We start from the raw sequence: 22,778 nt of genomic DNA, 5'->3' as shown, positions 1-22,778 counted from the left end.
AGGAGGAGAGGAGAGGGGAGAGGAGAAAAAAAAGCTACACTGGGAGAATATTAAGGTTGTACAGATAAGTTGTGGAGTCAGGGAAGATTGCCTCACTCATTCTGCGTGCTGCAGAAGTTATCAAGAAAAGTAGGTGACATTATATATCCTGTTATTTAAGAAATAAGATATGATGATCTAAATGAAGGCTGTACCATGCTGAGTGGCACAGCTTAGTTCTAAATTTCCTTGCATTGGCGTACTTACTCTTGCAGTTATCATGTTTTCATTTAGGGTTTTTTTCTTTGTTAATGAATTTCCCAGGGTGAGCCCTTTATTACCAAACAAGGTAACTTGTCAAGGCTTTCTGCAATCCATAACTTTTCATAAAAACTGCTGCATAATCCCCATTTTCAGCAAAGCAGAGCCCCACTTTGGTCACTGGCTAAGATACTGATCGAAGGAGGCACAGTTGCAGGACCCTGCCTTCCTGATTCCTTGGGAGAGGGGTAGAAGAAATAGCAGTACCCTATCCTTGCAATGCAAGGTGGGAACACAACCCAGAAGGATTCCTTTACATGCTTATGTTAGCCTAGAAAAGTGATGGGAGAGACCATGTGGAGAAAGCAGGAAGTAATCTGAATTAGTAAAACAAGGCTTCATCTGAAAACGTTTGATCCACAGTTAGCTTTTAAGTGTCTTAAGTTTGTGCTGTGATCAGAGATTTATACTGTATTTCTTAATGAAGACAAACAGGTGCCCTTTGTAAAATTTATTCCTGGATCTGGATTCAAGAGTTGTTATTACTAACAAGGTTTAGTAAGTCTTGATTCAGATTTTGTATCTGTTTTTCCCCTTTCCCCCTCTGCTTAAGATAAAATGTCTGAGCCTTAATTTGGGGTCTGTGAGAGAGAAATCTGAAAAGGAAATGATGAATATTTCTAATTCTTAGGACTAGCATCTCCCTGAATGTCTTTGGGAGCAATTACCCAAGCATTGAAGAGGAGCTCCGTTAACTTCCCTGGACTGATTTGGACACAGAGCAAAATGAGAGGCAAAAAAACCATGGTGGCCCAAGATGACCCAATGGGCCAGTGCCCGAGAGGGAACGCAGCAACCCTGGCTCCTGAGCATACACATTAGACTCTGGGAAAACAGCCACAAACATTGCCTCTCTCTTCTGAAGTTTTGCACTCGAAGCCTAACCCTGCAAGTCAATAGGTGCCTCTTGAAAGATGACAAGGATCCTCGGTTCCCATTCAGTCCGGGGTGGAGGGTGACCTGCCCCGCAGGGCATTACCTGGGTGGGTGCTGCTCAGAAGGCACTGCCTAGCTTCAGTGAAACACAGGGAAGGGTTCAGGCCTCTTGAGAGCTTGCTCAGACTGAACCTCTAAGCAGGAAGACTGGCCATCAATAAAGAAGACACCATAAAGAACCATCGCCTGGTTCTTGACAGTGTGATGGGGTATTCATGACAGTATAATGGGATTTTGGTGAAATGTGATATTTGATTCTCATTACTGGAATACAGCAGGGGCCCTTTAAGTCAGAAAAATTGATTTTAGAATAGGGTTTGTTAGAACCTTTCAGTCCCACAATCAATGTAAATAGGCAAATATCATTCTGTCTAACTCCAGCTTGCCGAGACACAGCTGTACTGGAAACACATCAGAGGAGCAGGGAGAAAATGCCTGTGCACTATTTAAATGGAGAAAACCTGACAGATTTTTCCTGCACAGGAAGTCCTCTAAGGGGAATGCTGAGAGAGGCAGGCCCGACTGGGCCAAAGTACACCCTCATCCCTGGTGTAATGCCATTGAAGTCTGGAGAAGAGAAGACAGAAGGGAGCTGTGAAAACTGCCTACTGACACATGAAGGGATATGTTATAAAGAGGAGAGAGACCAATTATTCTCACTAGCCAACAGGGAAAGTATAGAGAATATTTAGGTCAAGTATTAGGAGAAACTTTCTAGTGGGTGAGTTACTAATCAGCTGAAGTGAGGCAGTGGAAGCTGGAAAACTATGCCTATACTTGTAAGCTGGGAAACAAATAAGCTTTATTTGTTAGAAAGAACAGGGAGATAGGAGTCTTGGTGTGTGAGGCCTGGCTCTGGCATTGAGTAATAGCAATTATGTGGAGAGTTATGATTTGCAAATCTAAGGCAAAGCTAAGGCAAAGCTAAGGCAAAGCTAAGCTATCTTTAGATAGATCCACTATCAAATAATAGACATTAATCTGTAAAGACAAGAGCAATACATATGTTGGTAGCTACTCAGACATCAGCTTGCAAAACTGTGATCCCTCTGTTGATGGTAGCCAGGCTAAGTCAGTTGGGATGCCTGCCTGGATTTGGGGCTACCTTCGCTAAAAGAGTGGATGTGCCTTCTTTGTTGCTGAGAGAACGCATTTCTCTGTTGACTGAAAACTTGATGGAAGTTTGTAAAAATGCTAGAAAATATATTTTTAGGAATGTTGTAAGTGATTGAAAAACAGTTTCTCATCTCTGAAAAATCTAAGATTTCAAAATTTATGTCACTTGACCTGAGAGAAGAAGGTGGGGAAAGTTATAATCTTGGAAGCATTCATGAAAGTCTAAAAATATGTTGTTTCAACCTTAGTGAAGCATTTAGCTTCCACTTTGTGTTATATTCATATAAGACAAAAGCAGATTTTTTCAGATTTATCCAAATGAGATGCTGTCATGAAAATTTTCCTTGAAGATCTCAACAAAATTGATATTTTCCTGCAAAACATGCCTTTTCTGTTCAACTTGAATTTTCTCCCAGAAAATGTTCCTTTAGAAAATCTTGGGCCAATCCTAATTACCATTATGCAGCTGCTGTTGCTGCGGTAGATACTTTAAAATACAGCCTGTGAGAACTCTTTTTTTTTTTAACTGTGAGAACTGTGAGCCTAGTTTGTAGTCTGTATGCTGCAGACACCAAAGGACATACCAAAAGTACCCCTTAGCAGCTACTGAGATGGACTAGGGGTAGGTCATTTCCTATCTGTAGTTAGCACTTGACAGCATCACTGCCTGACAGTTGTAACTAGTACAACCTTCTCTCTTACATCTCTAATGAGACTGTACCTCTTTCTACAACTGGGGTGTGAGGAAGATGTTGGGGTGAATGCCATGGTATGGATGCACATTTAGCACTCTGTCTCCAGCACCATAAGAGAGAGGGATGTAAGGCTTCCTTTGCATGGGTACCGATTTCTGTGTTTCAAATGTCTCCCTAGAATCAGCTGTTCCTTACTGTTGAGATTGCTGGTGGTTTTTTGTGATATGTATGAAGCTTTTTCTCCTGTAAGGGTAGCCCACTATGAAAGTGAGTATAATCTCTTGATCTTGGTAGGAGCTAAGACTGGGGCACCCAAGGTCTGTGATGTCAAGCCAGTCTGGTGACACAGCCTGGTGACATATACATGTGCACACCCCAAGGCTTTTTTTTTTTCTTTTTTTGGTTGACATGAAGATAAATAAGTAGTGCAAATGTTCCCTGTCACCCACTCACACATTTTTCTCCTCCATCTCAATCCATGAGGTTGTTGTGTTCCTGGATTTTTATTATGATTATACAAGCAATGTCTCTTGCTGCTTCATAAAACAAATCAGAACGAAATGAACTCTCTCGTTTTCTCCCCCTCCCTTGTAAGTACAGGCACGTAGATATTACACAGCTGCCATCCCTGACCTTGCCCTGCCTGTGAACAGGCCAACATGAATGTCTACTTGTCATTTAATAAGTGCACTTACGTGAAGCCTGATCTCTCCAGAGGAATTGCAGTCACGAGGCGTTAAAATCAAAGGCTGGCCTCAATGCCAGGCATGCAGCAGCAGAGTGAACAGGTCAGCGCCTGGGAGCCTGATAGCAAAGTTCAGAGTGAGGCTTGTTTGGATGTGGGTGGGAAGGAAGACTGCATCTTTCTAGGAAGTTTCACCCTAGTATTAAGGTCACTGAGAAAGTCACTCAGCTGATAGTGTCATGCCCTCATTAGTTCCTGCTAGTGCAAGGTAGCCTCTGCTTTGCATTGGCAAGGCTGTATCCCCAGAGCTGTCCAAATAATACAGTGAAGTGGAAAGTAGAAGTAAACATGGCAGTGGGGTAGTCTCAGCTATGTAGCAGAGCAGTTCCCACCCCTGCTGGTTTCTCCTTTCTGTGTGTTTCTGGGTGCATGGACAGGGAGACGAGGCTCTAACACAGAGTGCAGAGCTGCAAAAGGCTGAAGAGATGCAACCTATCCAGGCAGGTGCAGTGCTTTTATTTGAGCATCACGCTGTTAGGATTTCCTGAGGTGAAATTACATTGATTCATGGCTGCAGTGGGCCTGACACCACAGCAAGCCCCAGCATGTTGTGGTGCCATTATTTGGTCTAATAAGGGGAATAAATACGCCTGAAAGTAGGGAATCCTCTCTCATCAAGGGGTGTTTGCTGGTTAGATGTGAAGTTTTATCAGCCCAGTTCCATGCAGGAGATATAGAGGGTGATTTTTAGTCCCTTCAGCGAATAGTAAGTGACACCTGAGCCCTGTCGCCTCCCAGTTGCATCCATCCTTCATTACCTTCCCATCTCCTCCCACTGCCCCCTCCCTGTATTGCCACCCACTCTCATAATAGCTGCTGCACCAGCACACCACCACTGCAATAACAAACACCGCCTCATTTCAGCATGATGAATGAAGAGTTTTAATGAAACTGGCCTAAGCTGCTCCTGGCAAGCTGCCTGTTTTTTGTTTGTTTTAAGCAGGGGTGATTCATCACCCTCCTGACTTCTCTCCATTGCAGCATCCCCAATCAATGCACTGCACCAGCCTCCCTCCTGTATCCCTTGGTGACCCAGCCCCCGGCTCCCTGCACTTACCTCATCTTACCATGACTCCCATCCCTTTCCAGCTTTGCTTCCCAAGATGGGAATTTTGGTTGGGTGTCCCCACCTTGTTAATAGCTATGGCTATGGGGTAGCAGAGTGCTGAGGGCCATGCATATGTGAATATTGTCTCTGCCTGTTCTTCTCCGGTTGACAGTGCTCACACACACACACATACGCACATATTGCTCACTAACAATACAGTTGCATGTCTGGTGAGTATTAATTACCCTTGCAGTCTGCTCTGTCATTAGGGTGGCCTGTCTATCCTGGGACAGGTTGTAAATCAAAGTGTGATTCATGGCTTTCAGAATGGGCAAAAATAAATAAGCATGCCCTAAAGAGGGGAAGAAATAAAACAGAACTCCACCCAATCTTTTGGCAAAAATAAATAAATAAATAAATAAATAAATAAAAGCAATCTCAAGAGCAGGAAGCACTTTAATCAAGTGAGCAGGTGCTAGCCCCCAGCTCAGCACTCTAGAGGCATTGTGGGAAGGGGAACAGGGGAGCTCTCTGTATTCATTGCTTTGTCTTGTTGTGCTGTTTTTCATTATTACAGAGCAGGGAGAAGGAACCGTGCTGTTTTTTTTCGTTATTGCTGTTGAAGGAATTAAGGTGGTGTGTATACGTCTGTGAGAGGTGGAGTGAGGCAGGACAGAGGAAGGGAGCATGCCAACTCCAATCACAGAGCTCTATGCAATATCAAATGTGGGACTCCTGTAAGAACAAGTGAGGGAGTCAATGTAACTTGCTTTTCTAACCTTTCTCCAGCTGTCCTTAGTACTTACATTCTTCAGAGCAGCTTGATGAGCTATGCTGAATAAATGCCATTCTTAAGCATTTCTCCAAATGTTTGACAACCTTTCCTGGGAGAATACCTTGCTGAAGTTTGTTTGCATCTGAGAAGTGCCTGGGGAAAGGAATTTGGTTTCTGTAAGCAGATGATGAAAGAAAACGTGAGGTGCATATGAGGCAAACAGGAGAATCCATATGGGCAAGAGTTAGCAGAATGCATCTGAAGAGGCTTGGTAACCAAAATTTTCAGAGGAAAATATAGAAAAGCTTCTGGATAAAAGCATATGTGGGTGTTTCCATCTCTAAAAACTGTTCCGTGTGGACACGTCCCTGTGGCTTTCATAAGCACACTAAACACTGGCATTTGGAGCACAATTGCTTTTAATATAGACAGGCTTTTGAGAATGGGGAGGTGATATGTGCTGTCCTTGCTGTTCACTACTCCTGATTTTCTTGTTGAAGGGGTTTCAGAGCAGAACCAAGATCTTGCAAACCACACAACCAGGCAATGCCATGAATGAATTTATATTTCTTCACTGCCTTTGATTGCTCTACAAATTCTCCTGCTACAGCACATTCAAAATTTAGCCATCTCTGTGCAAGGCTGTATCCAGGTGAGCAGTTTGGTACAAAATGGGGTAGAAAGGGATAATATTGGACAAGGACTCCAGAAGAAAAGTCCTCTCTTTCAAAATGCCTTGTGATCCGTAATGCTTCAGAACAACAGATCAAACGTTTGTCTAAAAATTGCCTAGATACACTGATTGCCAGGCAGACAATTACATGGAGGTATCCATTCCAGATCTTCACAGCATTTCCATTCCTGCTGGCTTACGACTTTCCAAGCTTCAGCTTGTTAGGAAAGAAGACAACTTTTCTTCTTTTCTTACCTACTTGTTTTATCATCCTGTGATGATAAAACCTCCTGGGTTGTTGAGGTAACCTTGGAAGCCCAATAAGGACATACAGATTTTCTTTTTTGCCTTTTCAATTAGAAAGACTTGGCTGCACTGTGTTAAGTACATTAAAAATCCCACATGGTTTATACAAGCTTGTTCTTTTAATCCCAGAGTTTGTTCATACAAAGAAATTGCAAGCGAGCCCAGGATGGCAGGGTTCAAACTTGCAAGTCATAAATCCCATAGAGCTTGCTAGCTGGAGTGGTCCCACTTCATAGTAGGAAGCTGACAGTGGATGGACCCCTTGCAGGGGATAGGAATGTCTCATTTATATTTGTTGGTATTTGTTTTCATCTCTGCTCACTGGCTGCAAACGTAACACCTGCCTTGAAGCATGCTCTATGGTTCTGCATTCCACCATTGTCAGGCCTTTGAAATCAGGGTACCCCTCTAGTCTAAATACCTCTTTTACTATCTCCTTTCCCTGAGCCTTGGTCAATTTTCCTTGAAAACAGAGTTTAAAATAGATCTAGTAAGATATCACATTACCGGGAGTACAAGCTGGAATTCAGTTAGTCAACTGCTGTACTGCACAGGAAGATAGAAAAAGCATATGGAGCCTGGGCTATCTAATCTAATCTCACTGTGTCTATATAATCTGGCTAAATGGCTAATCTATCACAGAGAGATAATAATAATTAAGGCTGCAACCAGGTTCCATTAGCAAAATTGATGTGCCCTGATCCCTATTGGGTTTACTTGGAAAGCAAAGGGATTTTTTGCTCATATAGCTCAAAGAAAATTGGTCAAAGTTTTTTTGTTTTTTTTTTTCAGTTACAAGGCATTAACAAATTAACCCAGATTTTAAATTTTGACTCCTACCTATCATTTGTTTTCTCATCTTCTAGCTAAACATAGCTTTATCACTGTCCCGCATTCCAAATTTGCATACAGTGAAAGCCTCTTGAGAATCCACTGCTGGATGTATTAGTGGAAAATAGGTTGTAAATCAGCAGAATCATTAACTCTTGTTTTATGTAAGAGCAGTGATTGCTCTGTAGTTTGGAATGAGGTGCTCTGCCACCTGTTAGCCCCTCACTAATCCAAAGAGAATATAAATGGTCATTTTTCATGATGCCTAGGAAGGAGGTTTTCTATTGCATAAGTCGTAGATGCCTCTGGGTATTTGCTATATGGGTGTAGGCGAAGCAGCACAGATTTTTTTCTTTTTTGAAAAACTCTGGTGTTCATCTGTAACCCTGGAGACTTGTGAGGAGGTTCATGAGTTTGGAAAGGTAGAGGGGTGCTTTTAACTGACTCTTGGAGTGTATTTTTTTTCTTTAACAGCTGGCTAGAAAAGGAAATAGCTTAATGACTCATTGATTCCCTCCTGTCTCTGTTGCCAGTTTTGGGGCATAAACTACAAACTGTTTTATTCTGAGGAAGTGGGCACTGTATTTGAGCCCAGGTGTTTGAGCAGTGCTTCTAAGGAGCCATCTCAGCATCCTTTAGCATGAGAACCAGGGATGTTTAAGTTATGGCAGCTCCCCCATACGCCTTCTTATGGACTGCACTGCAGCGCAGCATGAACATGGCAATGAAGTGCTCTGACAACTTGCTTTTTGCACTTACCAGCCCTTTTCCCAATCCAGCCCTATCCAGCCGCAGTCTTTCGGCCGGGCAACAAGAAGAGGTACTGCAGTGCCAGGATGAGCATCTGTACCTTGGTCCTTCCCTAGGACAGGTTCTTCTCGTGGCTCTCCTGCAGCTACAGAGCAGATGATTGCCAGGGTTGGAGCTGACTCTCACTGATTGCACCAGATTTGAAGGGACCAGCTGCATCATCAAGTCTGGTCTCTTTAAATCATGTAATATCTTTAATTTATAAAGATCACAGAGTGACTAATCCAAAGATCCTTAATGCCCATAGACCACAAAATACTTCTTAACACCCCATAGTGAACCTCAAACCTGCAGTGAAGATGGAAGGTTGCAGGTGTAACATAGCCCAGGGTGACAGGAGAGGGATGGATAAAGCGGGATTGCAACAGAGGTCCTGTGTGGCTTCATACGGGAGGAAGGCTCTCCAATTTAGCACCTCTACTAAGAGTGCTTAGCGAGGATGTGATCTGCCTGCCTTACAGTCAGGAAGGACAGATTTTGTTCAAGTAGGTTTTTTCCTTTTATATGCAACAGTGGTTAGTAGGTGTTTCTGGACTGCAGGTAATAAATTAGGTGCAGTGTGTGGTAGTCTCATGACCACAATAGCTAGGATCAGGGGATTGAAAGCTTTGCTTTGTAATGGAGAATTAGTTTAAAGACATTGGAGCATTTACCAGGGTAAATGGCAGAGCGTTACTTGCTGTTGGCTGTGGGCAGGTGTAATGGTGAAACCTTAGCAGATGAGAGTTTGTTTTGAACAAGCAGTGGCTTTTAGCTACAGAGCTCTGGTCCGCACAATGGCATAGGATGTAGAAGGGATATTGTCTGGGGGTATGTACAATGCAATATTTCATAGTTGTCCACTTACTGAAGAGATGATAAGGAAGATGGATGGTAAAAAAGAGGGTCTGTCTTGCTATGAGCTATTAGTTGTTGGCTAGGGATAGGGATCTGCACCCAAGAGTGCAGGTTGTCTGGTAATTCTAGCTTATACTGGTCAGCAGCATTTGTAAGACAGGAAGCAAAGGCTATGTGTAAGGCAGACAATAGTGCTATGAAGAGACAGACAGTGATTTAGTGTTTCTGGAGAGTTAGGCAGGCATTTAAGCTGGTCATGTGCAGAACATGTAGAATTCATTCAGTGAGATGGTGCTCTTCCTCAATGCCTCCTGGCTCCTGCTGTCTTCCTTGACTTATTCAAAAAAGCAGCTGGTCTAAGCCACTCTCCCAAACTCTGAAATTATTCAGTACCCAAAGGGGATGGGGGCTGTGCTGTAAGAATTTCTGTTGTTTTTCGAACTCTGACTTCATGATGCTTGTGGAAACAAGGAGCTGAAAGTAAAGGCTTGAGTCAGATAAAGCATAGTCAGGTGCCACATGTACTCCCTCAGCCCTACCAGTGGATCTTTGTTTTGACTGGTATCCAGCCCTGGGCTCCCTGCACCAGCTCTGCCCTACTGCATTCCTGGTTTTGCCACTCAGCTCTGCCCATGCCCCTTCTGTCTCTCCTACAGCTTCCCTGACTACTCAAGTGTCAAACTTCCCTTCCAGGGACTCCTGGAGATGACCGTTTCTCATTGCAGATCCCATGCCCTGTTCCCTGGCTCCCTATGCCTCGAAGCCTTGGAAATAATTATTGAAGAGCATAGCAGACCAGAAATCACTCCAAATATATTGAAAGCTCCAGTAGTTTGGACATGTATCCTTGGAACTATGGAGGGATTTCTAAGTTGCCTCCCTGCTCTGTTTTCCTTTCCTTCATTCCCTACTGTTTCTACCTTATCCCATATGGTATCTGTCAGATACTAGATTCATACCCCCAGAACTCTTAATAAGGAGGAGATAAAAGTGTTCCTTTATTAATAATTGTGAAGAATGTTGTGTGTGGAGTTCAGAACCGGGAGAGTAAAAGAAAGACAGTAATTAGCTTGTTTCTGTATCTCTGCTCACTGAGGCATTTTGGATGCAGTAAGAAAATTCTTGACAGATTTTCTTTTCTTTTGTTTCCCCCCTCACCCTCCCTTTCCACCTCCCCTTTCCTTCTTTTCTTTTGAAGTATCATGCAAAGTTCTTGGGTTTTTTGTTTTTTTTAATGATAAATTCTATAATCCGTGTACAGTTTTTTTCCCTCTGACTTGTCAGAGATATCAGCTCACAACATATCCCTTTGTTTGCTTGTTTTTCTAGGCAATTCTACTTTTGGTCTCCTAGAAGGAAGTAAACATGCCAATTTTCCATTGACTAGCAATGTTTAAGAAGAAGGGGTGATTTCATTAGAGGGGTCCAGAAAACCATTGTTCGCTAACTTCATTTGTATCCCTTTGCAGGGGACAAAGGAAGGGAATTTAATTTTCCTTATTTGTTGTTTTTGTATCCTGTATCAACACATGCTAGAAGGACTAAGCAAATGGTTTTCGTCTGTTGCTTCATTCTCAACTCCCAGTGGATCCTCGATTGCTCCCTTGTACAAACACACACCATCTTTCTAGTGGAAAGGGCTTCTCAAAGTAGGATATAAAGAATCAGATTGCCAGCATCTCCAAGCCTGTGCTCCCATGCACCCTGGTTTTGGCTCTTCCGAAAAGCATGACGTGACTCCTTCTGAACTGCTTGAGCTCCATGTGAGCGCTTCACACCCCTGAATAAAGGTGGCTGAACTGAGCACTAGGAATTCATGCAGATGGCATTCCCTTACAAGTGGTGTGTTGGAGGAGATCACAACGTGCTCCTTATTGACTAGCAAAGCCCATTCTACCCATAGGGAAAATTGGTGGTTGTGTAGTGCAGCCACCTGCTGGGGAGCAGGCAGCCAGCCATATCCCTGCTCTTTGCTTCATCTCTGCCAGAGGCCTGGACTTTGGCTGGTGGGGGCTGCCCTGCACCAGGGCCTGCCAGAGAGTGAGAATGGCTTGCTGGGCTCAAGGAGGGCTTGCTTGTGGGCCCGGGGCAAGAGTTGCGACTCTCGCTCCTCCTGTGCCCTCGACAAGCAGCAGGAGCCCAGGGCTGACTCCTGCAAGCCCTCGTCTTTAGAAGAGCAGCAGCACCTGGGCTCAGTGTGTTAGTGTAGCACCCAAAGACCCTGGCGGAGAGCAGGGCCCCTTCATGTGGGACCTCATAGGACAGCCCTTGTCTGTGGCACCAGCAATCTGAATGGGAGACAGAAAGGAGCAGGTGAAATGGCTTCCCCAGAGACATCTGCTGGAGGGAGGGTGAAGAAACAGATTTTTTTGACTCGAGGCCTAGGGGCCTTACCACTACCCCAGCTGTCTCTGAGTCAGTGTACACATCTGTTGTAGAAATAGCAAGTGTTTATCTCCTTGTCTTAAGTCTTCAGGGCAGGAAGAAAGAAAGAAGCTGGGAAATACAAGAAGGCCATTAAATCAGTGTAGCTTTGCCGCATGTTTTCTTTCAGCATGGAATGAATCTAAGTGACAAGACAGATTTCAAGTTCAAGGGTAACAGAGGGGAGTAAGACATCACTTATGATGGCCTCGGTATCTGAGAGTTCCTTCTTGCCTTAGTTTGGTGCCTTTCTTCAGGTGTTTTTTTTCTATAGCGTATGTTTTGTTGATTTGCATTAAGAAACAAATCAAAGTCCAAAAATGGTATGAGAGAGATGGATGTGGCAGATCCTTCCCTTTCTGAAGAACATTTTTCAGTACACAGTAGTAGAACAAAAACAAATGACTACTTGGAGCCAGTAAGAAGGTATTTTGACTATACTTTTTTTCTGTGGAAAGCAGGAAGCTCCTAGAGAATCCAGTCTTCGTAGTGAGCAAAACTCTCCTCATTCTAGAGCAGGGTCACTTGAGTAAATTTGGTTAATTTCTGTCCGGTAACCAAAAATGCTAGATGTTTAAAAAATGTTGGTTCTTTATAGCAGTTCTTAGTTCATTAATTAAAAGCTCCTGTGAGACAACAAGGATGAGTGGAATGCAATAAAGACACTAAGAAAGAATAAGAACATTATTATAATGAAAGCAGATTAATGGGGCTTCACATAGTGGTGCTAATGGATGTTTTTGAACTTAGAAAGGAAGCGATGAGACAACTGAGTAATGAATTTTGCCATCAGAAAATCACAGCTGAGCCAACATCACCATATAAAAAGGAAACTGATTTATTGATTATAATGGAAAAGCCTAATATATGGATTTAGTGAAGACACAACATGTTTTTTCTACAGGAATACCCTTTAGAAGGCCACTCATTTATATTCCCCCTCCCTAAAATGGAGAAGTAGTAATTATATCCTTTGTGTATTCAGTCCTTGAATGTACACAGTGCTAGTGCCAAGCATGGGGCCTATGAATGCAAGGCTAAAAACAAAATGAAAAGGCTGAGGAGGTAACAGAGGGGACATAGACTACATAGTTCAAAGCACTGCTGTGTTACCAGAAGTGCATACCTGCGAAGTGGAGGGAACCAGGGACTGTGGGGACAGCTTTGCAGTGTGTTAGTGTTTTGGTGTATGGATTAATGCCCATATTTTCTCAGTGCTGGGACCTCAGCTGGAATAATGCATGTAGGCTTGGCCACCCTTTCTCAGAAGAGGGCTTCTGTAGAAGGAGAGGTAGTGTTGAGAGCTTCCTGACAGGAGTAATCATGTACCTGGGAGGATTCTCTTGCAAAGAGAAAGATTCTTTGAAAGTTTGGGATCAACAGAGTTTGGATGTTGCTAAGAAGAAGGACTATGTAAAAGTTCATGACCAGTCTGAGAGTCACAGAAAGAGTCTTGGTTTTCATAGGAGAAGATAAGGAGATGTTTGATGAAGTTACAAGACAAATAAAGAGGGAATATTATTTTCCTGTGACAAGCAGGTTGGCTGTAGAAATCATTGTCATGTGACATTACCAACAGCTAGTTTTCAGCAGGGCTTAAAAAAAAAATAATCCAGTGTTTACTGATAGTATCCAGAGTTGTTATAATCAAGGATAATACATTCTGGAGAGGAGAGCCAGTCATGTGCTTTAAGGTTTAAGGCTTCTTCCACTCTCAAAACCCAGAATAAGGCCTAATATATAGGAACAAGCTATTGCACATCTGTCTTTCTAGAGTGCTTGTACCTTCCCCAAAGTATCTGGTACTGACTGCTGTCACAGACAGACTACTGGACTAGATGAACACCAAGGCCAGTACAGTCTGGCACTTGCTGTACTGCTAGGTGGAGCCTGTTTTCTAGCCTGGCTCAGCAGTGAGTAAAGCAGTGGGTGTGCACAAGCGCCTTGAGAATCCCGCTTGCATTATGACCGTGGTTTAACATTTTACCTGTGTCAAGTTCCAGCTCTCAATGGCACCGGAGTGCAACCTACAGCACCCTGCTGCATTCTGCACACTGCCTTTCAGGGGCTAATTATCATCTCATTCTGAAATAGCTTTAACCACTGGAGGGAGGGAGATGACATCTGCTAAACGTCTGCAGAGCGGCAAGCTGCCCATGAGTTCAAGACATGCAACACCGATGAAAACATCCAGTTGGAAGTGAAAGGAGTGATAACCATAGCTGGCTGTTATTGCAGAGTAAGCATGCCTCTTGGGCAATGAGCTGTGTACAAGCAGGGTTTCTTCTGATACCTTTCTAGTGATGAGGCTCCAGTTATGTGCTTTGGGAGGCATTCCACAACTTGCCATATCTTGCTGTCAGGAAGTTTTTCTCAGGTTCAGTCTATGTGTGCTTCCATTTTTCCCTTTTCCATTCATAATGATATCCTGTCTTCTATTCATAAACAAGACAGGTGTATTTGACCCTTTCATTCTGTTACTGTTCTAATTATTTGACTGTTTTGTTGGTTTGCTCTGGTCTTGCTCTTTTTTGTCAATATATTTTGCATAATGAGGTGCTCAGGAGTGAACAGGGTATCCTGCATGTATTCACATGAGAGCTCCACACAAAGAAAAATGATTCCCTCCCTGCTCCAGGTGGCTACAAACACACAAAAAACGGACTGAGGGAAGGTTACGAGCTGATTGAAGTCTCTGTCTTTGGACACTTCAGGGCACAAGCTGAGAGAGCAAAGAAAGTTGTGATGGGCATCTGCTCTCCTTTAGAAAACTTCGAGTCCTGTTCTTCACTGTGGCAAGCAGCTGTAGGCTTTTGGGCCAGCAGGGCCCACAGAACACCCACTCTCCACGCCACAGGTCACAAAATATGCCATCCCTCTGTCCTAAATGACAGCTCAGTTTCCAAGGGTTTGGAGGTGTTGTGGACTGGAGCCCCTCCAAACACTTGGTGCTTTGATTCTGGATCTTATCCAACACTCCTAAAAAAACCCCTCTGTTTTTAAGGCCTTTTACAAAACAGTGAGAGAACCTCAGGATGATGTCAACATCATAAATAATCACATGTGCAGTGTAGAAAGCCCACAGAAATGGATGCATAGGGAAGGGGAGAGGACTGTTCAGTGAACTAGTTTGGTCCTTCATTTCAGGCCTTGGATTATCACTGGTTCAAAGTCAGACTTTTTCCCTTTTGAGGAAACTGATCTGGTCCAGTATCAGAATTTTCCATGAAAGGGAAAATTAAAAAATGAAGGTGATATATTTCTTTAGGCTTATGGGCTCTTAACTCTCTCACAGGGAGGTACAGCAGAGATCTGATCTATCCTGGAGCTCTCTGGGTTTCTAGATCCCTTGAGCAGAGACAAGAGTCAAGGCCCAGGTGAAGCTGCAATATAGTGACTTCACATCAAGGGTGCAGGGGACCCTGAAGTGGGACTGAAGAGGTAGAGAATGCTGTTCTCCTTTTAGGTGTAGCATATAGCAGCATCACACCAGTGGCATTCAGGCATGCATAAAGCCATCCATGGGCACATTCAGGCACCCTGGTTCTTTCTGCCGTTCATAGTGTTTTTATCCAAAGTGCATGATTTTGCTGCAATTATCCTTCCTCTGAAAACAGTGATGAAAAATCACTGTTTTGAGTCATTGTTTTGAATGGAGATGTTTAGGCTAAAGTCAGCTACATCTGAAAAATCTTATCCTTGGTGCTAACTGTGAATTTACTGTATGCAAGCTATAAAGCAGGATTGTTCTTTCCAACAGGGATCCAGGTAAAGTGTGAGACATATTAGTGGGTGGGGTGAGGTGGAGGAACATTACTGAGTTTCACTTTGGGAAAGCTTACACTGCTGCTGCCTGTGCTGTGCCTGTTGTGGGATCAAATCTGGGTCTTGCTGAGGTCATTGGGAGCATTGCTGTGGACTTAAGCTTGGTCTCTTCTTGCTGTGGATGAGAACCGAAAGTCCCAGTGCCAAAATCCATCCTTAGCTACAATTCTGAAGTACCTCTGCTGATTATAGTTGGAATTACTCTGAATTTACAGTGTTGCAACTGAGAAAAGAATTTAGCAGGTTAGTCTCCAGGGCTATTGAGCTGGCACCTTTCACCGAAGCTACGTTTAGTTAACATTTACAATAAAAAAAGCAAACGAGGCATGATTCTCCATGCCTTGAAACTTCTTGAGGGCTGATTGATCTTGAATGCTGGCAGTCCTGTTTCCCCCAAACAAGAATAAGTCTGTATACGCATGTGAGCAGAATTTTTCTTCCTGCTCTTAAAGAATGCAGCATAAATCAGATTTTGTAGCACAGGAATGATGTAAGATCTCCCTCCAGCTGTTTCTGTATACAGCTCTCTGCCTTTGTTTTGGGAGCGGTTTGAGTATCTAATGCAGAATCTATCCATTGTGTCTTACATCTGGACTAAAGGGTGCTAAATGCTGGGACATTTTACTGGTTCTTGTTGCAGCCTGGTGGCTGACTGGGATGAAAGTCAGGTCCCTGCAGCCCATGGCTGTAGAGTGAGTGGTTATTTTTCAAGGAAGCTTAAGACACAAAGCCGTGATAAGAAAGGCAAGAAAGTGCCCCTCTGTGCGGAGAGAGACCTTTCTGGTGCATGGGAATGGCTAACATCCCAGATGGGGCTAGGACCATTTGACACCACCAGTTCAGTGCTCAAATGACAGGGAGTTAACGCTCTGCAGGGTAATTATTGCAAACACTGTGCCTTAATTGTTTACCTCTGTTTCACGGAGCCAGCTTACAGTCAGCTCAATAGATTTCAGTTAGGTTTACTAGTGGGGTAATACTTGTTTTCCAGCTATAGTTTAGAAAGCAGACTGGAAGCAGAATCAGTTGTGGCATGCTGTCTGTTATTGCAGGGCATACAGGGAAGAAGGCTAGGAAACAAGCAAAGATGACAAATGAAAATGATGATCTCCAGAGGTCCCTTCCAACCTCAACCATTCTGTGATTCTCTGAAAATGTAGATGCTGTTAGAGCTGCAAGATGGGAGAGGGAGCAATTAAACAGGAATAGATTTGCACAGGAACTGGAACAGCAGGGGTAGGGGCTGATGAGGACTGGAGTGCACTAGCAGGTCTGTAGAGGGGTCCAGCTTTGCATGGGAGCGAGGCTGTACAGCAGAGCCAAGGTCTCTGAGCAGACCTGTACAACTGAGCCTGAGGGAGGACTGGGACAGCTGGGGGTGCTGCAGAGGGGTTGCCAGAGCTGGGTGCTCAGAGTGCCACACTGGCATAGCCTAAGGGGCAGCTGGTCAGGAACAGAATGTACGTGGGTGGGGGAGAAGCTTATCTAGTATTTCAGCAAGTGCTATGATTCTCTTGTCTTAACGAGAACAAAATATCAATTGTAAAAAGAAGAGAAAAGCAATTATCTGGACTACGTGAGTTCCACGGGCAGCACTCCTGAACCTCTCCCGGCAATAAAACCTGCTGGGAGAAGCTGGAACAAACTGCAGTCATCCCTAACTCTTCCTCCAGCACAGCCCCTGCTATATCATTTGAGAGACTCCATGAAGTCTACTAGGGATTTTGTTATTGCTATTGATTTTGCATGGAAGATTCGTAGATACCAGGGTAATGGGTCTGCAGCATAAAACCTTACAGTAAAGGGATCATCTTCAGAGTGCTTCTAGTTTGTGCTGCCCTAACTGTGGGCAACCCTAGTTCTGTTCCACCATCCTTTTAGCCCCTCTTGCTTGGAGAAGTTCAGAAGGGAATAGCTGCTTTGCTCTGTCATGGCATAGGGAGAAAGTGTAATTCAGTTTCCTTCCCATTAACAACATGCTACACACAGCACAAAACATGCAAATGTATATATTTAGAATACACTGCAGAGCTATTTCTTTTCTCTTTTTTTTTAAAAAAAACACTTTTATAATAATAATAAAAATGCAATTTATATACAGTATCTTCATATCCCAAATATTTATAAACATAGTTATCTTTGGTCGACTGATTCCAGGAAGTTTGCCAGCACATCAAAATGATGACATTTTACATCTCATATTCTTTTCATTGTGAGGAATAAGATACTTCTCCATTTCCTAAATGATTTTTCAGATTTTCTCTTCAGGTTGGTACAAGCAGAGTAAAAACCTGCAGCTTCCAGAACAGACAGAAAATTCCACGAAACTTAATAAATTCTATGCTTGGCTTGATATTGCAGCAGGGTATTGAAAAGAAATATTATTGACCATTAGCCCACCACACAGAAGCATCTATAAGTTGCTGTCATTGGCAATAAACCTGTAACTAAAATGGGTTACAGATGACTTTCTCGGAGCCTGATCTGTAGTCTCAAGTTTTGTAGAGCCAAAATTCTGTTGGTTCATCCTGGTCTCTAGTTCCAGCGTAGTTTGGGGCAAATGAGTGCCCTGTGGTCTCTTGGTAGAGTATTTCACTGTGCCTACGGTCAGGTCAGGCTGTTATGTATAGAAATAGCGTGCTTTTGCGCTGATAGCTGATTGCAGATGTAAATTAGGGACCCTTTGAAATGATTGTCCCTTCGTTGTCATAATGTCTTTTCACTGAGGCCTGGAGTGTTATGTTTGTTATGCATTTTACTTGGGACTTGCTCTCTCTGTGAAATCCATAAAGGAAATGCTATGGCATTCCTGGGTACTCTACTGGATATTGTCTCCAGATGTTTTTAAAGGTCCATCTTCTAATTCAGCCCCCGAGAGGCTTTTTAGAAGCCAAAGCGAGTCATTGGAGGCAGCTGCATAATATCTCAAATGACCTACTTGGTGCTTCCTTTCTTGATTTTTTTCCCTGTGTAGGTTATCCATTTGCAACTAAAATCATAGTGCCAAAGCTGTTTTTGCATTGTGTAGAAACCATTCATGCACATCAGTTTAACAATAGGGGGGCAGACCTGTTGAGAACTAGGCTAACAGATCTTGTAAGTGGAGGCTTTAAACAGGGAGGAAAGAATGATGGGGTTAGTATATAGGGGCCCAGAAGACAAATGAGCATGAGTAAATGGATATGGACTGTTCAGATTTGCACAACATTTGGCTTCGGGGACAGCAAGAGGATGTCCTGATTTTCACAGCGTTAAGTCCACAATAAGGGTACCATCAAATGAGACTTCTTCCAGTGTGCAAAATGCCGCCCTCATCTTCCTCATTCTCTGCACCTTCTGATACCCTTCATCAAAACTAGCCCAGCTATCTCTTAAGATACCTTTTAGTTTTGGAATCCCTACTATGCAAGACCCTTATACTTATAATAATATAAATTATTATTTATGTACCTTACCTTATATAATATAAAAAGTGTGTGTGTGTCTGTGTGTAATAGAATCTTTCAGAAGGGTGAAAGGGGAGGCATTTAGGAAGCAAATATCATTCAGGAAAGAAAATAAAGCCAGTCCTCAACCTTTCATGACTGGACATGGCACAGGTGAGGGACAGAAAGCTGAATTAATGCCATTTCCTCCTAGTCCCAAAGCCACAATGTATTGGAGGAAGCTCCAGGAAGAGTGACAAAAATGCTGATAAGTTTGGAAAGCATAGCATAAATGAGAAGATTAAGGAGGCTGGTATATATTCATTGAGGAGGAAAGATGTTTGAAGGGAGATGTAATCACTGTCTGCAAAACCATAAAGAGATGTTACTGAGAGGATGGGGATCCATTTTTCTCAGTGGTTGGTACAAATAGGCCTGAGACATAATGGTCTTGAGATGCAGCAGGGAACAGTTAGTTAAAAATATGGGGAAAACTGTATAATTCTAGGAACAGCTGGGTGACAGAGCAAGCTGCTGGGACAGGCTATAGAGGCACCAGCACTAGAGATATTCAAGGGAGAGATGAGCCACCCTTCTGTCAGGGATGGTTTAGGTGTGATCAGGCCTGCCACAATGTGCAGCAATGGCCGGAATGATACACCAGAGGTCCTTTCTCACCCAAATGAGCCTATGATTCTTCATTTGTGCCTAATGCTGTGTGTGGCACTCTGTGAATGTTTGCACTTGATTCCTAATGTTTCCACGCCCATCTGCACCTCAGATATCTCCTGGCTGGTTCTGTCAGTTAGTCCAAACTCTCTTTCTTTCTTGCCCATTCGCTTCCCCTTGATCTGTTTCTCATACATAGCTACATTTACTTCTCCTTTGCTGGCCCTTTCTTTCTATGTTACCTCTTGTCTATCTCTTTTGTCTCTATTTCACGTATACTTCTGTGGGCTTTCCTGCTAATGCGCATGTGCCTGAGCAGGTGCACATACCTCCCTCTCCCTTCTCCCTGCGTTTCTCTCCTTCTGCCTGTGCTGTGGTGAGAGCTGCCTGTAGGGAAGTGCAGGCTGGAGCAAGATTTTTCTTTCCTTAGTCAGAACTGGTCAGAATCAGTCAATTCCAGAGCGAAAGCCATGGAAATGTACTCGTGTGGGTCTGTGCCTTTGGTAATACACTGGGCTGACAGGCATATGATGCCCAACAGAGAAGTGGGTCGTATTAACTCTGCTATGTGATTTCCAGATCTGCTTCATATCTGATGATCTAGGAGCGAGCACAGGGCAAACTTGAGTTGGCCTGCACCCATCCTTGTGACTTATCTTGCCCCCCACAAAAACTGAACAAGCGCATCAGGGACGTCCAACAGAGACAACACGAGTGACTCACTGACAGTGACAAAGACCGTACTGACAATGATGTGCTGCATCTTCCTGAACTTGCAGCAGCATTTGGAGTGCTTTATTAAATTAATATGTGTTAAGTACTTATGCTGAATGCCAGGTGGATTTTAGAGGGCGAAACCAGGAGAGGTCTCCTCCAACAGTGGTGAGTATGTTGGACAGTCACCAAAGTCAAGTGACATGTGCTTCCTACTATTCCGACAGAGAGAAGCATTAAGATGCTTTTATTTTGAGTGTATGCGTGTGCGTGCATATGTTTACAGAAATCTATGTATTCTCTGAATATATTTTGTAAAATAAGTTAGATTACCCAAGGATGTGTTGAGCTCTGCATCACTTGTAGTCTTCAAAGCAGCATTGGATGTCTTTCTAAAAGATTTTCATTGCCTCATTCACAAGTTACTGGGTTACAAATGGCAAACTATGGGCAAAATGTAAGGCCTGCATCACTCAGTAAGAAGCACTAGATGATACAGGCTCTTCCCTTCCAGTCTTAAAAATCAGTGAAACTATACATTGTATCAAGAGACTGTTAAACTTAAGCACATGGAAGTCAGCAAATAGCAAAGCTACACTGCATGTGGAACCTCACAGGGAAACAAATGAGTCTGTGGTAAATAGATTAAAAATGATAATGAATATGCATGTTTACTCAGAGGTAATCCTGCGCTACCTCACGATGACTACACTGAAATTAATTCCCAAAATGGCAACTGAACATTTGGTCTTACCTCTAGTCTCCTGCAGGTATGTGTTGCAAGGAAGCCTTTCATTAAATGGCTACATAAAAATTTTCACATAATCAAAGCTACTCTCATTTTTTTTTATTTAACCTTAAATACTGTTGTTTGGCATGCTTTGTGAGTCTGTGGTGTTCCATATGTGGCAGATAAACAGAAGCTATGAAAGTAATTTGTATTAAAAAATGCATAATAAATTGTGTTAGACAAGATGCTACAGATCAAGAATAGCAGCAAAAGTAATAGTGAAAATATGTTGTCATACAGAAGGGTTTATAATTAAATTGCAACATTAGCAATTTCATTGTTGGTGTTTCTTTAATATATCCAACAATAAATGCTCTGTTACTGCTAAAAGTAATTACTTTGTACTTGAAAACATGCATATATTTTAATGTCATCTGATGGAAAAATCTCACTTTTCAATTTACTTGTACTTGTCCATTTAGAAAAATATCAATAACTTTCAAATCAGTCGCTTTGTAGGATAAATTCTTTACTCAAACTCTTGCTCATTAAAAAAAGAGTTTAACAGTAGTTTAAAGGAAGCAGATTGATTACCCAGAGAAAGTAATATTTGAACTTTATTAAGACAGTCAAAAATAAATCACACACAAACTACAAAATAGTTAGATTGATACATAAGAGACCCAGTCAAACAAATCATCAGTTATCGTCATAAAAACTATACACCGTTAATACAACTCTCTACACATATTTCTCAAAGAAACAGCTTTGGAGATAGTAGCATAATGAATTACTGTGCAGAGGTGTATCTGTCTACAGCAGAGAAAATCTATCTTATTTTAAATGTGTATGGGTGCTGAGAAAGTTATTAGCATACAGACCTGGCACCAAGGGGAATACAGCATAAAAAGAAGCTTAAAGGTTGTTTTCTGTGATGGAGCAAGTGCTGGCGATACCTAGTAAAGCAGAAGTATGGCAGGGGAGAGGAAGAAGGTGTGCTTAGCAGGAGTGCAGAAGCTTTAAGGATTTTGTCTTCATTTGCTAAAATTGTATAGGTCCATTAGGACAATTTAAGCTTTTTCATGAATGGTGTCTGTTGATAAAGGAGAAGAAATGGCAAGCTGCACTACGAGAGCAGCTACTCAATATGAGATTGTCCTGCAACTGCTCTTACCTTGCCTTCCCTCTTACCACTCTAAGCTGTTTCCTGGTGAGCTGCTTGTTGAATTTTCTTTCTGGGTTTGCAAGTTCTGGAGAGTAGGGATAGTTTCTTTCCAGCTTGCTTTTATGGTATCAGAACCACTGGAGGCCTACCTGGTCACAAAAGTTAAACAGATAAATAATAATGTCATGGTCTGGAAATTTGGCTGTGGCTGAAGCTGCAAAATGCAGTTTAAGAGAGTGGGATGAAAGCAGTCACATGCCCTTTCTGTTTTATCCCAGTCACAAGCTAACTCTATGCCATGCTGATTCCTGATAGAAAAGAGAGAAGTAAAGCTCTTTCTGTTTTTTTAGTGCTCTGTTATATGTACTTGTCTGACCACACTCATCTGAGCATTATTGTGTTGCTAGAACTACTAACCAGTTAGTTGATGAGTGACTTACTGGCATATTGTGAATTGGGATTAAACACATGTGCTACCGGATCCCAGCAGTAAACTTGTGGGCAAAACAAGTCACAGGGCATTCTGGGGAGCTCAGAGCATTTTCTGCTGTAGACTGGAGGGAGATAAAATCCTAATTAGAGCAACAAGGAAGCAAATCAAATGGCCAGAGAATAGGAATTTGGAAACCCCAAGCTCAAATATACCACCCAGCTCATCAATATGAATTTACTTCCATCTTGCTTCTTTTATTCTCTTTGAGTGTGACTCTTATATGAAGGAAGATATCTTGACTTGTGTTACTGATCATGCATA

The sequence above is a fragment of the Apteryx mantelli genome, chromosome 1, assembly GCF_036417845.1.
Source record: "Apteryx mantelli isolate bAptMan1 chromosome 1, bAptMan1.hap1, whole genome shotgun sequence".
Taxonomy (NCBI): domain Eukaryota; kingdom Metazoa; phylum Chordata; class Aves; order Apterygiformes; family Apterygidae; genus Apteryx; species Apteryx mantelli.
This window is presented reverse-complemented; position numbering follows the sequence as displayed.